General features: G+C 32.7%; 1 long non-coding RNA gene across 1 annotated transcript; it reads right to left on the bottom strand.

The window, feature by feature from the left end:
• Window positions 1-939: 939 nt before the first annotated feature.
• On the bottom strand, window positions 940-7,824 carry LOC135664763 (uncharacterized). Its single transcript, XR_010508971.1, has 2 exons — window positions 4,769-7,824; window positions 940-4,722 (listed from the first exon to the last, which is right to left on the bottom strand). It is a non-coding gene; the product is annotated as an uncharacterized LOC135664763 (long non-coding RNA).
• Window positions 7,825-8,390: the final 566 nt, after the last annotated feature.

The following is an 8,390-nucleotide window of genomic DNA, read 5'->3' as shown; positions in this document are numbered from 1 at the left end:
TTGAATGATTGATCAATTTGTTTTGTCGGCCAATTTTTATTTACACATGTGACTCGTATGATCATGATTTTTGAAACGGAAATCAAAGTCTCTTGGCTTTTTCTCATGAACAGATTTAGAAATATATTGATTCTTAAAATTTTAATAAACCACTGCTTCGTCTGGTGTCTATAATATAAATACTAATTTTCTACCAGATTGAAAATTTTTGATGTTAAAATCTGGAATTTATAGATCCAATGTCACATTCAGTAAAAATTTATGATACATGTATAGGGTGTACTCAATGTGTACGAGCCTGCCCCACAGACGTATTGGAAATGATACCTTGGGACGGATGTAAAGCTAAGCAAATTGCTTCCGCACCAAGAACCGAGGACTGTGTGGGTTGTAAGAGATGTGAATCCGCCTGCCCCACGGATTTTTTGAGTGTCCGTGTTTATTTATCATATGAAACAACTCGCAGCATGGGTCTAGGTTATTGATACGTTACAAAAAAATCCACTTGAATCAATTGATTCCTCTTTACCGACAAAAGCCCGTACTCGAGAAAATATATTATTCTATTCCGAGCACGGGTTTTTCTGGTCAAACGTATCTTGTCTTTATCACGAGTTATTTTCCTTGGTTAACAATACTTGTTGTTTTGCCGATATCCGTCGGTTCTTCCATTTTCTTTCTTCCTCATAAAGGAAATAAGATGTTTAGGTGGTATGCTATATGTATATGCTCGTTGGAACTCCTTCTAACAACCTATGTTTTCTGTTATCATTTCCAATTGGACGATCCATTAACCCAATTGGAGGAAGATTTAAAATGGATAGATGTTTTTGATTTTCACTGGAGACTGGGAATCGATGGGCTTTCCATAGGACCTATTTTACTGACAGGATTTATCACCACTTTAGCTACCTTAGCGGCTTGGCCAGTTACTCGAAATTCGCGATTGTTCTATTTTCTCATGTTAGCAATGTACAGCGGTCAAATAGGATTATTTTCTTCTAGAGACCTTTTACTTTTTTTCATGCTGTGGGAGTTAGAATTAATTCCTGTTTATTTACTTTTATCCATGTGGGGGGGAAAGAAACGTCTCTACTCGGCCACAAAGTTTATTTTGTACACTGCGGGGGGCTCCATTTTTCTCTTAATAGGAGTTCTAGGTATGGGTTTATATGGCCCTAATGAACCCACATTAGATTTTTCAAAATTAACTAATCAATCATATCCTGTGGCATTGGAAATAATATTATATTTTGGATTCCTTATTGCTTATGCTGTCAAATCGCCGATTATACCCCTACATACGTGGTTACCAGATACCCATGGAGAAGCACATTACAGTACATGTATGCTTCTAGCTGGAATCTTATTAAAAATGGGCGCATATGGACTTATTCGGATCAATATGGAATTATTACCCCACGCTCATTCTATATTTTCTCCCTGGTTGGTAATAGTGGGAACGATTCAAATAATCTATGCAGCTTCAACCTCTCTCGGTCAACGGAATTTAAAAAAAAGAATAGCCTATTCCTCTGTATCTCACATGGGTTTCACAATTATAGGAATTGGTTCTATAACCGGAATGGGACTCAACGGTGCCATTTTACAAATACTCTCTCATGGATTTATTGGTGCTGCGCTTTTTTTCTTGGCAGGAACGAGTTGTGATAGAATACGTCTTGTTTATCTCGACGAAATGGGGGGGGTATCGATCCCAATGCCAAAACTATTTACCATGTTCAGTAGTTTTTCGATGGCTTCTCTTGCATTGCCAGGAATGAGTGGTTTTGTTGCGGAATTATTAGTATTTTTTGGAATAATTACTAGTCCAAAATACCTTTTAATGCCAAAAATGCTAATTACTTTTGTAATGGCAATTGGAATGATATTAACTCCTATTTATTTATTATCTATGTTACGTCAGATGTTCTATGGATACAAGCTATTCAATGTTCCAAACTCTAATTTTGCGGATTCTGGACCACGAGAACTATTTGTTTCAATCTGTATCTTTCTACCCGTAATAGGTATTGGTATTTATCCGGATTTCGTTCTCTCTCGCTATCAGTTGACAGGGTGCAAGCTATCCTATCTAATTACTTTCATCGATAGTCTTTCATTAATAATACGGAAATATAATTTTTGTCTTTGATTTTAAGATTTTTAAAATCGTTCGCTGTACAATGCAAAAGAATAAAGTGAATTAGAATTGTAATGAGATGCATTTTGAGTTTTTGAGAACCGTTTTGAATAAGGAATGATTCAAACGGTTCTCAAAAACTCGCACAAACAAGAAGCTTTTTATATATATATGGGATGATGTTCTTATGTATTCTTTATGTAGTTTATTCAATTATTTATCTGTGTAGTTTATTCAAGTAGATGTTAATGTGAATGAACCATAACTATGTAGACCTATTCCTAATAGATTGATTCCAAAATAACATACCCAAATTATAAGAAATCCTATAGAAGCCACAAGTGCCGAATTCATACTTTGCAAACTTTGATTTGTTCTACTTCTAATATGTATTCTAGTTCTAGTATGTAAATAAATCGCGAATATGGTCCAAGTAATAAAAGCCCAAGTTTCTTTGGGGTCCCAATTCCAATAAGATCCCCATGCCTCATTAGCCCATACTGCTCCACAAAGAATGCCTATGGTTAAAAAGGTAAATCCTAAACTAATGACACGATAACTCCAATAATCCAAACGTTGAGTCAATTGATATTTATAATAATTTCGAAATGAAAGAAAAGAAGTGTTTTTAAAAACACTTCTTTTTTCATTCAAATATTGAATCTCACCAAAGAAAAATGGTTTAATTAAGAAATTATTACCTTTACAAAAAATATCGATGTTTTTTCGAAATGTAATGACTAGAAGAGCGACTGATAATAGTGATCCGCATAAAAGAGCTGCATAGCTTAATAACATCATACTTACGTGCATCATTAACCACTGAGATTGTAGAGCAGGTACTAATATTGCGGATTGATGCATTTCAGTTAAAAAACCCGACGTGGCAAAGCCTTGTGTAAAAATGGTACTTGGTGCGGTTATTGTGCTTAAATCATTTTTATGGTTCCCCATCTTGGAAATCATATGAATAATGGAGAAACTGCACGAAAGGAAGATTAATGACTCGTATAAATTACTTAACGGAAAATGTCCTGAAGAAATCCAACGAGAAACTAATAATCCTGTTATAGAGAAAAAAGTGGCTATCATCCCTTTTTCCAATGAATCACGCAATCCTACGATTTCGCGGACTAATAAGATCATTAAATGAATCGTAATCACAATTGAAATTATCGAAAAAGAGATATGAGTTAATATATGTTCTAAAGTTGTAAATATCATAAAAAGGGGTCCCATTAGAGAATTTAAATCGAGAATTGAATACATTATAGGATCCATTGTGTCTCTTTTAGAGGATTTATTTTCTAGGATTTCAAGGATGCCGCCACTCGGACTCGAACCGAGATGCTCTAGCACTGCTTCCTAAGAGCAGCGTGTCTACCAATTTCACCATGGCGGCTTACTTGAAATAATAATAGTCAATTCATGTTGAATCGTCGAGAATCAAGGATTCAATATAGTTTAGTAAACATTAGAATCGATAAATCAAAATTCATTTAAATTCCTATTTGAATCTCTATTCAAAAAAAGAATCTTTAGTTGGGATCATTGTAAGTTTAGTTTTAATAATAAAGTAAGTTTAGTTTTAGTAAGTTTAGTTTTAATAATAAACTTTCGCGTACTAGAAACTAAGTTCTTCCAAAACAGTTAGAACTCAATAGTTTTGTTGTCTGTCGAGGTATAGAACTAAGAATTGTTCATTTTCTATTTTTTGATTCGTTTTTTATTTATCCGATTTGATTTCATAGATTCAAACAAAATGAAAAAAAAAATATTTTTTTTTTCAATGAAGAAGATTAAATAACCAGGATTTCATATGTATAACAATTTCATCACTAAATCAAAAGAATTTGAAATTTTCTAACGATTTCGACACCTTAGTATCATTCCTTAGTATCATTAGAGTATTAATACTCTTCATATTATATATAATGGTCTCTTCATTATATATATAATGCATAATGGTAAGATTTACCAAACTAATTAGGTTTTTGTTAGGCATATAAGAAACAAAAGAATTTTCATTTCTATCGTAATCATACTCTACTTTTCACAATAGAAAAATATTTTTCTATTGTGAAAAAAGTAGATAGAAAAAATATTCAGAATTCGATATACATACCTTTATTCTACATACCACATCTACATACTACAACAGCTAGTTCTAACTCATATTGATATTGAGGAGTTCAATACATTAATTAATGTGAATCGTTCATCTTAAAAAATTCGAAGTTCTTCGGGTATGTCAATTCCGATTATTCCAAGACTTTATTATTTGTTTGTTGCACAAAAAAACTTTTTGAACGTCCGGTGGAAACCGATTTCGCTAAGGAAAAAGCCTTTACTGCAGCTAAAAATCCTTTTTTTTTCCAAATATTTTTACGAATACGTTTTTTTGACATAGAAGTACGCTTTTTGGGAACTGCCATTCAAAAAGGGTTACCAGTTTTTATCGTTGTATGTGAAAGACATGTATTGTTTTGTTCAAAATAGATTGTTCCTTTTAGTCATTATCTATACTTATTCCCTGGTAGAATAGTTTTAAAAAAAGCATTTTCGAATATGTTTAAAACCTATTAAAAAATATATTTAAAACCTATTAAAAAATATATTTAAAACCTGTTTGAAAATATATTTTAAACCTATTAAAACATATAATTTTATTAAAACATAATTAGAATCAAGTACTCCTTTTGGTATAACTCTTTTTTCTTATTATACTATATAATATGGCTATAAATTACCAGAATAGAATATTCTACTAAGACTAGACTAGAATAGTAGAATTATTAAAGATTTCATTTTGTTTTCTTATGGAACATACATATCAATATGCATGGATAATACCTTTTCTTCCACTTCCAGTTACTGTGTCAATAGGATTTGGACTTCTACTGATTCCGACAGCAACAAAAAATATTCGTCGTATATGGGCTTTTCCTAGTGTTTTACTGTTAAGTATAGTTATGGGGTTTTCAGCCAATTTATCTATTCAACAAATACATGGAAGTTCTATCTATCAATATCTATGGTCTTGGACCATCAATAATGATTTTTCCTTAGAGTTCGGATATTTGATCGACCCACTTAGTTCTATTATGTCAATACTAATTACTACTGTTGGAATCTTGGTTCTTATTTATAGTGACAATTATATGTCTCATGATCAAGGATATCTGAGATTTTTTGCTTATATGAGTTTTTTCAATGCTTCCATGTTGGGATTAGTTACCAGTTCCAATTTGATACAAATTTATATTTTTTGGGAACTGGTGGGGATGTGTTCCTATTTATTAATAGGATTTTGGTTCACACGACCGACTGCAGCAAGTGCTTGTCAAAAAGCTTTTGTAACTAACCGTGTAGGGGATTTTGGTTTATTATTAGGAATTTTAGGTTTTTATTGGATAACAGGTAGTTTCGAATTTCGGGATTTGTTCGAAATAACTAATAACTTGATCCATAATAATGGTGTCAGTTCTTTATTTGCTACTTTGTGTGCCTCTTTATTATTCATTGGTGCAGTTGCTAAATCCGCACAATTCCCCCTTCACGTATGGTTACCCGATGCCATGGAAGGACCCACTCCCATCTCGGCTCTTATACACGCTGCTACTATGGTAGCAGCAGGAATTTTTCTTGTAGCTCGACTTCTTCCTATTTTCATAGCTATACCTTACATAATGAATTTCATATCTTTAATAGGTGTAATAACAGTACTACTAGGAGCTACTTTGGCTCTTGCTCAAAGAGATATAAAAAGAAGTTTAGCCTATTCTACAATGTCTCAATTGGGTTATATTATGTTAGCTCTAGGTATAGGTTCTTATCGAGCTGCTTTATTCCATTTGATTACCCATGCCTATTCTAAAGCTTTATTGTTTTTGGGATCCGGATCCATTATTCATTCAATGGAACCTATTGTTGGATATTCGCCAGAAAAAAGTCAGAATATGGCTCTTATGGGTGGTTTAAGAAGATATGTTCCAATTACAAGAACTACTTTTTTATTGGGTACACTTTCTATTTGCGGTATTCCACCTCTTGCTTGTTTTTGGTCCAAAGATGAAATTCTTAATGATAGTTGGTTGTATTCACCAATTTTCGCAATAATAGCTTGTTTCACAGCAGGATTGACTGCATTTTATATGTTTCGGGTGTATTTACTTACCTTTGATGGACATTTGCGCGTTCATTTTCAAGATTACAGTAGCACAAAAAATAGTTCGTCCTATTCAATATCTCTATGGGGAAAGGAGGTAGCCAAAGCAGTCAATAGAAATTTACCTTTATCAACAATGAATAATAGGGTCTTCTTTTTTTCAAAGGATATGTATAAAATTGATAATAATCTAAAAAAATGCATACGATACTTTAATACTTCTTTCGAAAAAAAGTACACTTCTATGTACCCTCGCGAAGTGGACAATACTATGCTATTTCCTCTGCTTATATTGGTATTATTTACTTTGTTTGTTGGATCAATAGGAATTCATTTTGATCAAGGAGTAATAGATTTGGATATATTATCCAAATGGTTAACTCCACTCACAAACCTTTTCCATCCAAATTCGAGTTATTCTGTGGATTGGTATGAATTTTTTACAAATGCAATTTTTTCAGTAAGTATAGCTATTTCCGGACTATTCATAGCATATATCTTATATGGGTCTGCTTATTCGTTTTTCCGGAATTTGAACTTTATCAATGCATTTGTAAAAGGTGGTCCTAAAAGGATTCTCTTGGACCAAATAAAAAATGGGATATACAATTGGTCATATAATCGTGGTTACATAGATATTTTTTATACTAAGGTTTTTACCATGGGTATAAGGGGATTAACCGAACTAACTCAGTTTTTTGATAGATATATAATTGATGGAATTACAAATGGGGTTGGCATTGCAAGTTTTTTTATAGGGGAAGGAATCAAATCCATGGGAGGTGGACGAATCTCTTCTTATCTATTCTTTTATTTATTTTATGCATCAATATCTTTATTCATTTTTTTATTTTTTTTATAAATTTATATTTTATAAATTTATAAATATAAACCAACTTAAAGTCCCTATTTTTATTCGTTTTATAAATTGTAGAAATATCTCTTTTTTTGATACCTTACATTATCTCTATTACTAATCCTTTGTGCACTTTGGTGTTCCTAACCGTCCACTGATTTTTGATTGATCTACGGCATGGTAATAAATACAAGACAGTAATGAAAACTCCATACAGTTGATCTTTTACACCCGCTCCAAGATATGATGACTAATGAAAGAATCTTAATCTTGGGGTAAACAGTTTACACTGCTTATGTTTACTTCAACTTTATTCTTGTACATATGAAATGAGATTTTATCTTCTTACTGCAAACTTCTAAGTTGTTTTGTTTCACTCATATAACTATCTGGTTTAACTCATTGACCCGAATGATGAATAAAAAATAAAATACCTATTCAATACATTACATTCAACTTCTTTCCTTTACTTCTAGGAAAGAAGTATAAAGTTCATGTTCAACGAATCACACGTAGAGATATTGATAACACACATAGAGTTAATGGTATTTCATAACTAATAGATTGAGCAGCAGCTCGTAGACCACCTGAAAAGGAATATTTATTATTCGATCCGTATCCTGACATAAGAAGCCCAATAGGAGCAATACTTGAAATGGCGACCCATAAAAAAACACCTATACTGAGATCGGCTAAAATGAGGCGATACCCAAAAGGAATTACTAAATAACTTAGTAGAATTGATATGACCACTATAGACGGTCCAATACTAAACAAACGAACATCTCCTCTAGATGGGAGAAGGTCTTCTTTAAAAAGTAGTTTAGTTCCATCTGCTAGAGCTTGAAGAATTCCCAAGGGGCCGGCATATTCAGGCCCAATACGTTGTTGTATCGCTGCAGATATTTCTCTTTCTAACCACACAATTACTAGTACCCCTATTGTAATTCCCAATATAAGGGTCAAAATGGGTACAAAGATCCATATGAGTCCATATACTTCTTTTAAGGATTCCGATATAGAAAAAGAATTGATAGTTTGTACTTCTGTCGTATCAATTATCATTTCAACGATCAACCTCTCCCATAATGATATCTATACTACCTAGTATCGTCATGATATCAGCCAATTTCATTCTTTTAACTAGCTGAGGAAGAATTTGCAAATTTATGAAGCCGGGTGGACGAATTTTCCATCTCCAAGGGAAAACACTATTATCTCCT

This window comes from Musa acuminata, unplaced genomic scaffold (assembly GCF_036884655.1).
Source record: "Musa acuminata AAA Group cultivar baxijiao unplaced genomic scaffold, Cavendish_Baxijiao_AAA HiC_scaffold_883, whole genome shotgun sequence".
Classification (NCBI taxonomy): domain Eukaryota; kingdom Viridiplantae; phylum Streptophyta; class Magnoliopsida; order Zingiberales; family Musaceae; genus Musa; species Musa acuminata.
The sequence above is the reverse complement of the archived record's forward strand: the minus strand, read 5'-3'. Positions and strand labels throughout refer to the sequence as shown.